This window comes from Apteryx mantelli, chromosome 18 (assembly GCF_036417845.1).
Source record: "Apteryx mantelli isolate bAptMan1 chromosome 18, bAptMan1.hap1, whole genome shotgun sequence".
Lineage (NCBI taxonomy): Eukaryota > Metazoa > Chordata > Aves > Apterygiformes > Apterygidae > Apteryx > Apteryx mantelli.
In genome coordinates, this window is record NC_089995.1 from 8,918,478 (window position 1) to 8,935,189 (window position 16,712).

Genomic DNA, 16,712 nt, shown 5'->3' on the forward strand with positions numbered 1-16,712 from the left:
TTTTTCCATTTTGCTCATCTGAAAGCATCTCTTTTCCTTTTTTTTTTTCTCTTTTTTTCTCTCCTCTCCTCTAAGCAGGAGGCAGTCTGTCACTGCTCTGAGCTCTAACTAGATCATAAGGTAAGAAGTGCTGTCGCATAGTGAGACTGAGCAGCTGTTTGTCCCTCACATTGGCAAATGAGTAATAAGCTCTAAGGGAGTTGCTTTACCATTTGCTTGAAATGATTCATGGGTGAAATGTAACTTTAGAAATCTTATGTGAGGGCAAAATCTGCCTGATACGAACAGGCTTCTTTCTTGACTTGCATAAGGAATAATTAAGTTTTTTCTTTTAGACCTCTTATTATTATTTTTCTTACTTAAAAGCATTGTCAAATATTGCTGTAAGTCTAGAGAGGACCTTAACACTGCATGGGTTTTATGCTCTGTTTTTTGCTATTAGCCAAATATTGAGTGCGCTTAACTGTTTACATATAGATAATAGTGTGAAGTCTAATGCAACTTCCAGTGCTGACTCAGCACGAAAAGCTTGGCGACAAGTTGGCTTATGAACTTGCTCAAAGTACATCGCTCGACTCTTGTTTAACTCTTATATGACTGACCATGGCAATTGTAAATGTCTTTCAAATGTTTTCTGATTTAGTTAACGTGAATCTGAGGAAATTATTTGTCAGGGAAGTCTCTAATAAAATTCAGTAAGATGTAGGTATGCATGGTAGAAACTGTGTGCGCCTAAGAACTTGAGACCGTATAACAATGTGGTTGTGGTGTTCTACATATTTTCTCTATGGTTACTTTATGTCTAATATCAGAATGCCCTGCCTCACTGTTTGAAACATCCCAAAGTGATAGAACAGGTAATAGAGCAATGGGTAAGGGGAAAAAATGCTTTTGGTGCTGTACCTAATGGTAGAAGAGTTAAGCAGAAGGCAGAAGAAAATTCAACAGTTCAGTTGCCCCCCAAAAACTAAAGTGACACATGTATTCTCTACTCCAGTACTTTGAGTAAACTTTTCCTTACTGGTTCAGAGTAATCAGTCTAGAGAACTGCTTAGTATTCTTTTTGCACCAGTCTGAAGAACTAAAACCTAAAGCAAAGATAGCATTTCCCTAGTTTTGTCCTGTACTCTAATTGCACTGATCATCCTATGGAGTGTATTAGCATCTTATCGCTGTTGTTCTTGTCAAATATTTGATGGGTGTTTCCATCAAATTCTCTGTAGGCTAGTGAGTCCCCAGAATAGGGAAACTTCTGTGCTGTATGCTTCTGGCAACTAGTATGTGTGTGAGTGGGTTGCAGCTAATAGGATCTACTTGGACAAACTTTTCTGAAACGTCTTTGTGGACAACTGTTGGGAGTGTACGTGTGTGCATGCACACACAACCTTACTTTGTATAAGCTCTGGATTTCTTGTTTCTTGGAAGTTTATAAACAAGGAAGTAACAGTTAAAATCGTTTCTCTTATTCACAGTGGTGTCTTTAAATTGATTATCGATTCTTCTAGTGGCTTGCATCTTAAGGGGATGATCTCAAAAAATTGCTACATCTTTTTGCCAGTGACTTAGATTTTTTTTTTTTTTCCCCAGACCTTTTCTCCTCCTCTGTAATTCCCTCCCCCCAGCCCCAAAGCTGTACTAAAGAGGGTGGTCAAAAATAGGGAATTATGGCTCCTCTGCCTTTTGTGTTCTTTCCATCTTTGCTGGAATGGACTAAAGTAGAGATAGCAGCATCTTTTGCGACAGTACTATCTCCCCCTGCCTTCCACACCCTTTCTGGATGCCTTTTAACATTCAGAATTGGGATGTCTGGCTCAATGGAGAGACCTCAGCATGTGGCCTACTAGAGGACTATGTTCTAAGTAACACTGTTAGGTATGTATGGATTTTTTAAATCATTTTAGCCAGTACATATAAAATACCATTTGCTCGGCTCAGTTATAACTATTAAGTATTATAAGAGAGGATCCTTACAGTTAACTAAAGAAGGCAGTTTAAAAATATTTGCTCAGAGTCATACTCTGCTGTATCTTTCATTTCAACATAATTGTGTAGTAGCCTTTTAAACAAGAAAACATAAAAGAACAAATGGATTGAAGACATTTAAAAGGTATCTTATTTTGGTCGCTTACTTGTTTAATGGCATGTGTTGTCATATGCATTATCCTCTCATTTTGTAAACTGTGTGCATATTTAGAAGTTTTAGTTTCCCATTAAAGGCAACATAATCCATGAATGCTTTATCTGCAAATTGTTCTCTTGATTAAATACAACAGCAGCAGCACCTTTGTTGACTTTGAATGTCCATTTGACACACACGTGCCTGTGCACACACACCTGCAGGAGGAAGGCTTTTATTTTGATCCATGTAGAGAAAACTGAGAAAAGAAAACATCTGCACTGACTGGAATGGCTTTTGGAGATGGTTTGTATTGCACTTGTTGGGGTTTTTTTGTTGAAACTCCTCAGTCTCTGGTTAATGCATGTTTCTAGCTCATAAATAAGACTTGTAGAGGTGAGGCATAGAACCAGTGCTTGCAAATTTGCTAGACTTGTATTGGCGGGGTTAATGATTATAAAAAGTAGTAGTGGCAAGGAGCAGAACCCAGTGAGATGCAAAATGAGTGAAGATTTGAGGAAAATTCAAGTGGCCTTCATTTGATTGTGTCATCCACTCTGTAATTTGCACTTGAGCAGAAAATACAAGGTGGATTTCCTTAACTGCTTCATCTCTTCCCTTTAGCCATGCTATCTTTTTAGAGGTGATTTGAGGTCCAGCTACAGATTAATACATAGTATGGTAATATTTCAGATTAGCCAAGCAATACTTCTGGTATCTGAATGATGGTGCTTTTTTTAATCTTAGCACCGCTGTACTGTGTCAGTGAAACTTTTGCTTAAACTAAGGATTCTGTCTAGGCAGAAGGCTAAGGTTGTTTGGGCTATGCATTTGAGAAAGCTTTCAAAAAGAACTTTTAAAGCAGTGGAAATTTCCAGGCTTCACCAAAAAAAAAAAAAAAGAGAGAGACATATGAAGTCCTGGTCTAATAACTGCTTTGCAAGAAGAGAGAAATATGAAAAGGAACCGCAGACGTTCTGGATGTCAGCCTGTGAAATTTTCCACTATTTCCTTTAATAACATGCAGGCATGCTTATATTGCTGGAATTTCAGTTAGAAGTCTTATTCTGACTGAAGCTCCAAGCCACTTGGTGAGCAAATGCTCCCTGTAAATGAGTTGTTAGGAAAAAAAATTCTCATTTGTATGAACTTCTATAAACCAATTGCTGAATATAAACTATTATATTAATCTTGCCTCCCATTTCTGGTGTTACAGTTTGCATTAACTGTTGCTTTTACTAGTGTATAAGATGATCACGCCAAGTGACAATCCATCTTGTTTCTTTCTTCTGATAATCTAGACTAATATTTCCAAGATGTGCTACTAAACTAGAAATCTTAATTTTCATTTTTATATACTAATCAAAGATAGACATTAGGAAACACATCCTGTACTAATCATATTCTTCTGTAAATTAACTAACTTTAAAACATACTTAATAGTTATTTATGAAATCATTGCTGTTTCAAATACACTGGTGAAAATAAAACTGAAGGGCTCTACCAGTTCAGCCTCATTTGTGTACCTTGAAGCTGTTTTCTGCTGAATTCCTCGTTTACTATGAGGCTCTCTGACCTTTCTTCAAGATCTAGAGGACTCTGTACTTTGAATGTCTTTGTCTTTCTGTCAGTACAGATTTTCATTGTTGACTTGTGCTTTTTTGGGTCAAAGCCTAAAGAATCCTTTACATTAAGTTTTCCTGCTTTGCTGAAATGCTGGGGTGGGAGCTCAGGTGATACCTTGTGCAAAAGCAAGCAACATCACAACAAACCAACTCCCTTCCAGTATTAGTTGAAAAATATAGTGACGGAGTCCTCTAAATGCATTCCTGTGGAACGCCGTCTTCCGGAGGCCGTACAATGCACTTCCCCAGCAGCTCATGCCAAGTCAGGGCTGTTGTGCTTCCTCCCTTTTACCTCCCTTTCCATTGCTCTGGAACTGGTGCTCCTACAGTCAGCAAACTGATTCACTTGAAAACTGACCTAGCCAAAACAAAACAAAATCACCCAGACAACTTCTTGCCAAGTCAGCTTACCACCTGGTTGCACAAACACCAACATTAGTGCGGGGGGAGGACACTGGAGCATCCACAGTTTATAAAAGTTTAAGCTGCATGAAACTCTCGCAAAACTCTGTTTCTGAAATAAGCATGTTATGGAAGAGAGCCTCAAGCAGTACCTGGGCACAGCAGAAATTCAGCCCCTTTTGTCTGCCCTGGGACTCGAAACCTAGAAGAGGTGATGGAGTTAACAATTATGTATTATTACTGGTAGTTCCTTATCTGTTGAATCTGCATTGGAAAATTAACTTCATTCAAGTCAATAGGGAGTAAGTAGATGTATTTAGTACTGTTCTGAAAACTGGTATTAAGAAATCAGCAAGCGTTTAATAGGAATTTGTTACTAGTGTGATTCATAGGTATTGCTGAGCAGAATAACCTACTGAAAGGGGTAAGTACAGCAATAATGCTAATTCAGGCTGGAATTAAGCTATCAAATAGATGGCTTCTGTAGAGGCTCAGAAAATCAGCAACCTGATGGCACTGGATCTAGTGTTGAAACATTTTTTTTTTTTTTAGCAGGACTGTGGGAATAGAGTATCTGTTGCTTTTTGTTTTGAAAGAACTCCTTGTTTCTTGTTTTTCTCCTATGCTATTGTAATTAGACAGTGGTCTTTCATAGGCTACTGCCTATGGACTTCATGGTTTCTAGGTTGAGGTTAAGGACTAAGAACAGAATAAAGATCCCAAGTATTTGGTGATACGTGTTTCTAAATGAACTTGCAGAGTAGGCTGATATACTCTGCAGCGTGTATAGTATTTAACTTCTAAGTGGAACTATCACTTAAGCCCTAGCTTTCACTTCCACAACATCAAGATTAAAACTTTTTTGTCTGAAGACTTTTATGGAGACAAAAACAAAAAAGGCAGGGCAGGATGACAGTACAGAACAACTCTTGTATACATCTGTGTCTTATTTTATACCAAGAGTGCCTTTCATGTCTAGAACTAGATTGCTTCCAAAGTTAACCTGTACAGCTAGGCCAAAATAAACAGCCACATGCAAAGCTGAAGACAAATTACTGTACTCTGATAAAGTATGTTTACCCTAGGAAGCTATTGCTAAATAGAAACATATTCAATGTTTATATGAACACTTGTTCAGAAGGACATCTGCCAATGCCTGTACACAGATTGATAGGACACATGTCAATTTAGTATATAGCCATCTTGCCTACACCTTCACAGACGCGATAAGAAGTGGGAAGAATGGCACATAATAGTAACTGACAAGATCATCAATCTCAAATAGTACTTTTTTGAGCCAAGATGGCAGTTTCCAGACCTCTAAAAGCAACACAGCTGAACCCTTTTGATTGGTGTTAAGTAATTGCACTACAACAGACAGTTGCCAAGATAATGATGATTTCTTGGATTTAGGCCCTCGTTGAATGTCCGCTTAGTATTGTCTGGAAACTTTTTACTTGTTTTCTGTCTACCTGGTCTTTTTTTCAGGTGCATGTTAATTTTTACTAGGCCTTTTATGACAAAATATGTATTTCTTTAGCTTTGTTAATTTTCTTTAATGCTGCAGTACCATACGAGATAAGGTGGTAATACAATGTGTGACATTCCTGATGAAGTTATTAACTTGTGTAGAGACAACCTAATATTGATATCCTCTATTTTATGCTTTCTTTGAATTATGTTTATATATGTAGCAGACTTAACTTCCTTGCAGGGAATTCAACAACTCTGCTGCTCATGTAAAACCAGACCTCTCAGTTATCACTGTTCTCTTTTGAGTTACTGCATTGTCTGCTCTTCTTGCATCGATGGCTGACATCACTCAAATTTCAGTGACTGGAAACCTCAGGTCTTAAGCTCAGCTAACCAAAACCACCACTCAATTTGGTAGAAATACATGGCCAGCTAGAAGGGGGATCATATTAGTGCCCACAATGTGAGAGAGGCTGTAGTGTGAGCTTGTACCTTGTTGGTTATAACATTCAGAGAGATGCTGTGAATTCCTTCACTCTAGGAAAAGCCTCAGTCAAGTGCATGACTTCTCTATATCAGCGCCTGCATAAAAAGTATCCTGCAGATACAAATTTTAGAGGTTGCTGAGATCACCTAAAGCAGGAGAATATCAAAAAGGAAGGTGAAAGTATGTGTAAGTAGTTAAAATTAAGTGGTGTGAAGCTCATCTTATGGGGGGAAGGGTGTGCTTTTATCCTTTCTGTAGCATTTGTTTAAATAAGTGGTATGTTTTGAAAGGAGCACTTCAGGTAAAGAAACGTGTTCTATTAAATGTGTGATAAGCTATTATTTTTTGGGTAATGAAACCAAGAAATCTATGCAAATGAGTTTGAGGGGAGTGATAAAAGGACAATGAAGTATGGGCAATCTTATTCTGAGTGGCTGTAACTTAAATTTGATATGTTTAAAGGAGCTGCTTTATGCTTTTTTGAAAAGAAAGTGAGGTTAGAGACAACTCGTATAGTTGCTGGTTTCTCTGCTTGCACAGCATTCTGAACTTACCCTTTCTTATACTCAAAGCCTCCATAACTGTGCATGCTATGTAAAAGATGATAGTGTTCTTCCTGAATTTCCCCTGTAAGCTTGCCTAAATGCAAGCTTCATCATTAACTTATCAATTAGTAAAGTGTGCAGTTTGAATGGAGACCTAGCATGTGGACTAAATATTAGACTTTCTCTTGCATGTTAAACTATTGGTGTTAGAATGTACAAAGTAACTTTTTTCCAAACTCAGAGTAAATGCCTTATCTTTTTACGTATCTTTTAAGATCCAAAACATACAAACCTATAAATTACCTTTACCCTGCTAACGCTTTTTTAAAAACTCTGCAGGTTACGTTACCTCCTGGGGTTTTGTCACAGGTAGTATTTTAGGCTCTGTGGATGTCTCTTTCCACCTTTTTCTTCTTCTTCTCCTAAGCAAAGATCAAGAGAGACACAAAAGCTAACTGTAGCCTTCAGCCCAGCTCCTGTGAGTTACAGCTGACAGGTGGAGGGGGTCCTCAGTCAGCTTTCAGGGCAGGTAATAGACTGGCTGAATTGACTGTGGGCCAAACTCTTTAGACTGGAGTGTTCAAAGGCTTGTTTGAAAGTGTGTGTCTTTGCTTCTAACTGGAATTAACTCTTAGTTGATGCACCAATTCACACTGGTGTGGAGACTCAACACATGTTGTCCTTTATCATATGGGCAACCTTTTGAGGTGAGCTGACTTTTTCTGAGGCAAAGCAGTCCTAACTCTTGTTTTTAATTAGAATACACAAATGTTTTACCTATACTAGAATCTCTTGGACATCAAAACTATGAAACTTATCTGACTGGTCCTTCTAGCCTCAATTTGAGAAAAAGGTGAATCTTGCAACTGCAGTTTAGTTTTAAAGTAAACCTTTAATGTCCTAGGTTGTTATAATTGTCAAATCTGTTCATTAATCCTTTGTCTCTTAAACAGAAATGGTTCTGCTGAACATTTAACCCTCACTCTTCAATTCCAGAGATTTCATTTATTCACACTTCAGTAGTCATTCACCTTTTCTTCCTCTCCCAGATCTCACAAGAGCTGATAGCATCCTATGTAGAGAAAAACACTTTCAGGCTTTGGCTGTTCCAGTTAGTGCTAAGTTCTTCTGAAACTTTATTCAAGCAGCTGAGGTTGCACAGTTGAAAGTCGTCTGACATGCAAAAATAATCCGTTGTGCTCCCGTTTTGCATAAGTTTGACATAGTAAGGCTCCAGAAAGTTTATTTGTATCAGAGAATTTGAGAAAAGACAACAAACTTTCTCAAAACCACATGATATTGCAAGGCTGCTTCAGCAGACTCATTTCTTGGAGCAAGGACTGCTCTCTGGATTAACACACTTTGCATAGCTTAAACTTTCAGTATTGTGTGTGTGTGTGGGGGGGGTTGTTTGTTTGTTTGTCTTTAGCATAGTATAGTTAAGCCTTACACTGTGTGGACTCTTATAACCTTGGCCACTTGTATTCGCACTGAAGTATCAGATGTCTACCACAGCATAAGAGATTTTCAGAATGACTCTAAAAAAATCTAGTAACTTCCTCCTTAAATATTGAGGCACTAATACAGGATAGATGTACTTATTATAGATCTGTTGTACCAGATTGGTGGTGTCAGCTGAGGATGTACCACATTTGTGGTGGTGTTACTATGGCAACTGCCTTCTAAGAGCTGTCTCAAGGTCACTCCTCAGTTGTAGCCTGGAGTGCTTGCTTCTTAAGCAAAATATCCACACCAAACAGCTAATTCGGAAAATGAGCACTTTGCTTTGAAAAAGCAACAATAGGGATGCAAAGCAGTATTTTATTTCTGGGTTGAGGGAAAGGAGATTCTATTTAATTGCTTTCTGTATATTCATCCAGCAGCTATTTGAGGATTCTCAGAATCATGGGGGGATTTTTGATGAAATGTAATCCATAAATAATCTAGTATTAATGACATGTAAAAACTGTTTGTCTTTAAAAGATGCACCCCTGCCTCTCCCCCCCCCCAAAAAAAAAAAACACTTGAGTTTTAACCTGTGGAGGCTGAAGGTCTTAAAAATTAGTGACCAAGCCTGAAGCTTAAGGTACCAAAACAACTGCCTACACTGATGAAAATTTAGACAAGATGGTGAAAACTGTAATGCAGAGCTGAGAATTCAGTACTTAAGGTCTTCTTGTATGAGACATCCAGATGCATCCTTGCATCTAAATCATTGTGGATGCGGTTAGAGAATGTCAAACACTCTAGCAGTGTTTTCAGTCTAACGCACACTGATTCGGAGACAAGGCTAGAGAAAGAATTGTTCATGAAGTTAATCTTACATCTGAGGTTTTAAGAGATTATAATGTAGGACATGTATATAACATTAGACTAAAACTTGATTTGAATGAAAAAGTGCTATTTCCTTGTTTCAGATGGTTAACTGACTAGTAAAATGCTACCATATTTTAGCTGTTCTTTTTCCTTTTTGGATTTAAACTCAGTTTTCTTGTTTTGCCTCATTCTTTGGACCAAAATAGCTGTTTGATAGCAACATAAGCTGCCATTGGACTCAGCAGTTGATATTATGGCTACCCGTGCTTCTTTTGTAAAGTGGTTAAGCTTTTTTTTCTTGAATTTATACCCATCTGTTATGTCCTTGCACTCTTTTAGCTCTTCTCTCTTCCTAGCGCCCATTCTCATAACGCAGTCAGACAGCAGTTTAATCCTTTCTTTTGCCTTTTAGACTGATCAGAGCCTGTTCTTCTGACTTCCTGTCAAGAACATGTACTAGCTGCGCGCTCGCTCTTGCACACTTGCTCTCAATTGCTCGCACTCTGTATATATTTTTAATTTGAGATTAGTTTCTAGCTTCAGAGGATTTTGTTATTTCCTAAGAGCATGATGTTTCTATCTTGTACTAAGGAATATCTTTCTAGAGCTGCTCCTGGAATTGTGTCTGTAAACACCACTGGAGCTGGAGACCAGGAGTCACTTCCTAGAACCTGCTCTAGAACTGGATCTGAGCTGGATCTAGTGCCATTCACTAGAATTAGGTCTAGAGCTGTCTATTGTTATTAAACATAACCAATTAAGTCTCGTATTCAAGACCTTTAAGAATCTGAATTACTTGTTTGGAATTTTTATACAAGTAGGTTTACTAGCTGTGGTCCTCAGAACCCAAGTAACCATCCATAGAGTACTGCTTGAACTACACAGAAATGGCAGGTGAGTTAGTACTTCTGTTGCTAGATTAGTAGGATATACCTGTATCAAAGGAGGGAATGAAAACACTTAAAAAGCTAAGGATATAAAGCTAATAGTCCAAACAGTCTCTCTCAACCCTCAATAAAACATGCCTAAACACTAGTAAGAGGAAAAGTTGTGCATTCCGACCATTTTTTTTTCTGTTGAAAGAGGGATATCCATTATCTCTACCTTAAAGTTGGCCTTCAAAAAGTGTTCACACAAATGTCTAGACTTCTTTCTCCAAAGCAAGCTGTCTATTCGACATTACCACATATTACAGAATGAAAATGCTAGTGTATCCATTGCTATAGTGTGAGGCCATAGCAAGAGAAGAATAACTTTCACCTGTGCCACAGAACAGAGGTTTTCAGGATGTGATATACAAGTCACTTCCACATGATATGAAGCGGCAGCATATACAAGCACTTCCTGGTCTGCAGAGTAAGCAGTTTTTCACAGGCAGCTTAGAAATTGCACAAAGGAAAGCATTTCCTGACAGATACTTGTGTGAGGCACAAGGCTGACACCTACATCACTAACTACTTGAGACATGCTTCCCGCTTGAGAACCATGGAAGGTACAGTCTTGTCACCCAAAGCTGTCAGTGCAACCCTACAGCTATGCCGCCATAGGATGGTTACCTTGTTGCTTTGTTTTTTTAGCCTGTGTTGAGCTCCAGGATAAGTTTATCCAGGTGTTAAACTGAACTCTTGCTGAATTCCACATCTTGGCTACACTGCTGATAGAAAGCAACTTCAAAGCTGTTTTAGGCATAATTATACAGATTTAATTACAAAAAAACATTGTAGAGCAGATATCTTCAGTATCTGCTTAAGAGAAAAACCAAATTTATATTTTTTATGTGCACTCAAGAGGGTTTCACAAAGTCAGTAGGTTAGACTTGTGGGTCAGCCTTCCACCTCCATTTCCTATATTATTGCTGTTTAAGAATCCTGCAAGAGTTCCTGGGAGGAAGAGTCTGATCTTCCACCGCTGTTACATATTTCTTGGAGATGCAAGTAGCTGATATCTTTTGACAAAGGCAGATAAGCTAAGATGCCCAACAGTGGCAATCTTTTATTCCAAGTATGCATACTGACATTGGGCAGAATAGGCCCAGAAATTTAGCTACACTAATTGTCTCAGTCATTTGAGAAGGGTTTTTTTGTTTGGTTGCTGTTTTTTGCAGTAGCAAAGCTGTTTCAATTTTCTAATGTAATACTTTAAACAAAAGGTTGTATACTTTCCTGTAGTCATACTCCCTTGAAAGTTTCTTCTATTATGGAGCCTTCCTATTTAGTAATTCCAATCCAGTCTAGACTTGTTTTTTTCTGGAATAATAAAAAAAACCCTTGCAAATCTTCCAGGCTTTTTTCCCCTCCCCAAATAAAGTTAGCAAGGAGATTCACTAACATCGCATGCCCATTTTGGGATTGGGGGCAGGGGACTTTAATGTACTCTGTTACTGTAAAAACAACAACCAAAAAAAAAAAAAAAAACCCAACAAAAAAGTCACTGCGAGTTTGTTACTGTGCATGAAATGGAACGTTTCTCTTCTATAGCTATGCTGGCTCCATAGGATCAACAGCGGAGTAAAATAAGTAACCAACAGCCTTGTAGTTTAGCCAAATCATTTAGGACTAGGGTTATCGGTTGTGGGGGGAAGGCGATGAAGGGGGGGACCCACAACAGAATGCCACAACGATCTCCACAACGTAAAAGAGGCTTGTTCTAACTCGCCTAGGGTATTAAGGTAGCATTTCTAGAATTTTCAGCCAAAATTACAGGCCCCACCCCCAAACCAAGGATTGAAGCAACTGCTCTGGCTTTGCTCTGTACCCGTGCATAGAAAGCCCCATGCATTTCAGTAGCGCATTCAAGAACATGGAAAAGAGGAGGGGAGAGCACAGTTAAGTAACTACTTAAGGTCTTAATATAAGACCAGCCATCATCAGTTTTTCTACCTAGTTTTTAGCTGATACTTTATAGTGGAGGAACTTGCATTAAGATTTGTTATGTAAAACTGTATTGTAAATATGTTTTGCAGAACAGATGAAGTGGCTTTTGCAATCAAAACTTTATTACCTTTCATGAGAGGGTTTTTTTTTTTTTTTTTTTGCCCAAGTTTGGAAGACTATAAGGTGTAAAGCTCTTCCCACACACCTAAATCAACTTTAATTTCTTTCTCTCTCATCAGCTATCTTACAAATTCTTTCATTGTTCTAACTGCAAGAATTTCTTCATGATATCTGCTAGAATGGGATCTACTACTTTGCTTGAATATGCTTTGCTCCATGCAGCTGCTTGCTGTCTTAGAACATAGAAATAGAAGGATAAAGCACAGAACAAGAGTCAAAGCAAAGAATATGTAAGTGGTTAAATAATTTTGGACAAGAAGAAAATACAGCTTCTAGAATTAAGGTGTCTTGCCTTTTTTCCAGTTGGGATAACTTGCATACCTTGGTTTTGCTGCCATGTACCCAGATGTGACTAAATTGTCTTCAGGCAAAAGTTCCCTGCAGCATTATTCTACTGCTTTATCTACAAAGATATTACTGTCATGTTAGAAACATTAATTTCTGTATCAGTTACAGCTTACCACTATAGAGCAGAAACTGCCGATCTCAAAACTAGCAGAAGTTAGCTTAACCCTCTCAGAGAAAATAAATTATGCTTATGTGCTAATAAAATAACTTGGAGAAGATCAGTTGACTGTTTTGCTAGCAGTCACCTGAAAGCTTTCAACATCTGGCATAAGCATATACATGTGGCATGGTCTCTGCTAGTGCTAACACTGTCCCTAGGAGAAAGGGGTAGTTCTTATCTTGTAGACTTCAGTCAGGCATGACGCCAATAGTACCATACTAGAAAAAAGTGTGAAATTAAGGAACTGGCCAAAGCAAAGCAAAGGCAGAACTGGAAGTAGTAGCTATCATAGAAGTGGTCAAGACCTGGAATGAGCATGTTCCAAATTTTCATTACCTCCCTTAGCCAAAGTCTAGGTTTGGCTCTAGACATAGTTCTGGTTTTGGCTTGAGGAATTAATCTAGAATTGGCCCCAAGACATATTCCAGAAGCATCTGTAAAAAAGGATTCCTGGAAGCAGCATCAGCTAGATGGCTAGAAAATGATTCTAGGCGAGTCTAGGTGTGGCTCTAGATCTGAGTCAGGAGACAATAGCTAAGAAACAAGTTCTTAGTGCTCAAATCCCATCATAAGTTTGCTCTGTTTTTACTGTGATTGTTACAAGCCCTTCTGGAGCTTGGCCCTTTGCTCTGAGGACTTCAGCTTTCTGTTGGTAACTAAGCAGGTGTTGGCTTTTGTTAGCAGACCTCTGAGGTCTGATTTTTTGCTTGTCATGCATGTAAATTTTTGAATGGGGTCTGGACTCCAAGGTATATATCATGTGATGTAGACACTTGTACATACAGGAGTGTTAAAAACCAACTTATGTTATCTCCTAAAGATAACCAGATGCTCACACCTCTTCCCTGTTTTTTAACATCCTTGAAATGTAGAAGTGTCTTAAAGGACAGGCTTGTTTTCACAGGCTTTGTCTTTCTCTCATATCGTTATGTAAACTCTTTCCTAATAAGTCAATTATGAGATTGTCTGAGCTGGTCTGGCCTTGTGAAATGTTTTAAGGATCTTTTACAGGTCTACAACAGTGCCCTAAATTTCACCATTTAAAAGTTATATTAATCAAGTTGTTCCATTACTGTCAAACTATATGAATGTGCAGATTTCTTCTCCCCATGAGCTAGAGCAAAGGAGATGTCCAGAGTTCATTTTTGAAGTTTTGAAATGAAGCCTATATTTGTGAAGGGCCCAATGATTACAAAAAATAATGGCAAATAATTAATTACTACTTTCTAAAGCAATACATAAGTCCTGATTTGGTATACTGTGACAGTGGGAGATTGTGTAATTTGGTTAGGTCTAAGTAAATTAATTATTTCTTTGGCTAAAGATTCCTTTGGTAAATACATTTAAAAAAAAAAAAAAGTTTCTGCCTCAGACCAACTTGTTAGCTGCTCCTGATCACTTCTCAAATATTAAGTTACTGCTAATGAGAAGGGACTTGACTAAAGCTAAAAATAGAGCATGTTGAACTTGACATGAACCTTCATATCTTTTCTAGCTTTTAAAAGGATTTTATTGCAAATTGTATATTGTTTAGTTTGTTTCTCACTGATTCAAAATACTGAAATGAACTATGTTATGAAATTGAGCTGCTGTGGTTGTGTTGTTTTCATTTTGGATATCTTATCTAAATATGTTACCTTACAAATTTGATGCAGTGTTCGAGCTTGGAGATGAGATTTTTAATTCTTACCGACACTTACTTCTGAAGGCAGAAGTAAGCATATTGTGGAAGACACAAGACACAACTGAAGTGTGTTTGTGTTCAACACGTGGAAGAAACTTGCTTTGTTTACCTGGGCTTTGGATAAAGTCAGTGTGGCAGATCAGGTATTTTCACTATATGGAGGTTTTTTTACTACAGTCTTAAAGATGTTTCCAGTGTTCTTGAATTTGATCTTTACAAGGATCCTTCTTTATTCTGTTTAATGTAAATTAATTTATTGACTTAACTGCCAAGTTTACTAGTTACTGAGTAGAAATGATACACTGACCTTGACTGAAACACTTCCACGAAGTTTGTCGCATGAAGCTTTGGTAAAACTCTTAAGGAAAATAACCACTTATGTAATACTTGTAGCTCTGGGAGAAGCGGCTAGTAGTGGCTTGCTTACCTCTGATCTCTCTTTTCTTCTCCCCATTCTCTAAGGATGGTGCTTGATTTGACAGCTACACCTAATCGTGGGTTATTGTCAGATTTGTCATAGCAGCCTAGAACACAGGAGTTAAAGGAGCTCTCTTTTCTGGGTGAGTGTCTGTATGTATCCCTAGCTCTTGATTTAGGAGACCTTACCTCAGTGGTATCTGTAGGGCTGTGTTTGTGTGCTGCTCTTTTTTGAGGTATGCATGTGGCCTGAATGGGTAGAATGGGCTCCGAATCTGCAATTCTTGTTTGCTTCAGCTGGAAATTTACAGTACCTCTTAAAGCAGTGGCCTTGACACCTTTTGGCTTGGTGTGGGTTTTGTTTCTGACCCTTTTAGGAGCAAAGAACCCTCCCAACCTTTTGTCGTGAGAATCTCTCCAGCTGTCGCTCTTCTTGACTAACCTTTTTTCCCCTTCCTCTGTGTGGTTCCCTTTCTAGACAAATGCACCATCTATGTCCTCTGCTGCTAATGTGAACAGTGGTTTTGATTAGATATAAATCTTAACTGATTCGTGAGGTCATTTTTGAGCTTTGGTGCATATGGTAAACTGGGTAAGAGGTACTTCCCTATGTAGTGGAATTACATACTTGTCCAGCTTTCCCGTAATCCCCCTTACTGTTGCACAGTGGATGAGAGCAACAGGGGATGCTCTCAGGTAAGTCTGGAGATGTGATGCTTTCAAGTTGCTGTTCATCAAGCTCTGATACAAGTCTTTTAGGGGGACACTTACTAGTTGATGGGGTTTCAATGGTGTTTGGTAATAGCTGATGACACAGGTGAAGCTGTAGATTGAGTGCTATTAGCAGTCCTGTTATTCTGCGTGTGACAAAACACATAGTAAAGGACCTCTTATTTGAGGCTGAAGGTAACAAAACCCTCCATGTTTTTAAGGACTTTTAGTGCAGTATTGTTCTCTTTGTGTTAGTATTAGGAAGTAGAGAGTCAGTTTTCTTGGTTGTTCCAAATACAAATGTCTCACTGCTTTGACCTCTCTCATTTTCAGAGAAGTACAGGGCATCAAGGTAGCAGCATGATCACAGCTGCACTGAGCAAATCAAGATCCCATGCATTTTTTTCAACCCTCTAATCCTCTCTTGTTTTGGGGCAGGATTGGTCAGATGCTAGTCAGTCAGCAACCAAATCGTGTCCAAAGAGGTGGTGCTAGCTCTGACTTGAGGGGTAGCTCTGGAAGCTGTTCTGGGCTTCTGTTCTGTGACTCTACAAAATTACTCCACACTCCCTTCTGGAAGTGGCTCTAAGGGTGGTTTTACTGCCTGACCTATGGCAGGCTCTGGATCCAGTTGTAAAGGTGACTTTAGAAACAACCTGAGTAGCAGCTTGGTGGCTGGCTTTGGAAGTTGGCTCTAGATCCACCTCTGCATGTAGCTCAAGATATATCTAGATTCAGCTCATGGCCTGCATGCATGTGTCTAAATTTATCTAGCTAGTTCTAGAGCAAAAAGGCAAGAAGTCTTGAGAGACTGGCTAAGAAACCCGGTGTTAGCGCTCTAATCACATCAGAAGTTTGCAACAATTTCATTTACAAAATCTTTGCTGCCTTCAGCCCATCTTCCTTTCTTATTTCCTCAAGAGCTCTCTGTATAATAGCTTAATCTCCACAGCTTGCAGGTGTAGCCTCAGGTTTAACCCGAGACATATGGTAACCTCAGATCATGAGGAGAATCATTAACTGTTGCAGTGGTGGCATACTCTTATCTGTGATCTTTATGCTTAGTGATGTATGTAAGGGAGAAAACAATAGATTCCTGTCCAGTTTTCTTCCACACTGAATAAAAAAATTCTTAATTATAGATTATTCTGTGAAAATGACAGATCAGTGCTTAGTAGTGTTGAATGTTCTGGATTATTAGCAAAGAAACAGAATACAAAATTGAAAATTCTGTATCATTATACATTCATGTTATGCCTTCCTCTTATATAATAAGTAATTGTGGCCTATGCCATATCAGAAAGAGTATAGTGGACTTAAAAGAAAAGTGCAGAGAAAGGTAACAAAGATCAAAGCGGTGGAACAATTTCTGTAT

At 38.5% G+C, this 16,712-nt stretch overlaps 1 protein-coding gene across 8 annotated transcripts in view; it reads left to right on the forward strand.

Moving 5' to 3' along the window:
- The window catches only part of NCOA3 (nuclear receptor coactivator 3), a 100,099-nt gene that overhangs the window by 7,816 nt on the left and 75,571 nt on the right, over positions 1–16,712 (forward strand). The window contains exon 1 of one of the 8 annotated variants that reach the window (XM_067307527.1): positions 14,705–14,769. The exons of the other annotated variants lie outside the window; for them this stretch is intronic. The gene's annotated coding sequence lies outside the window, so the exon portion shown is untranslated. Of the gene's footprint in view, positions 1–14,704; positions 14,770–16,712 lie in introns of those variants that run through there. 8 annotated transcript variants of the gene reach the window in all.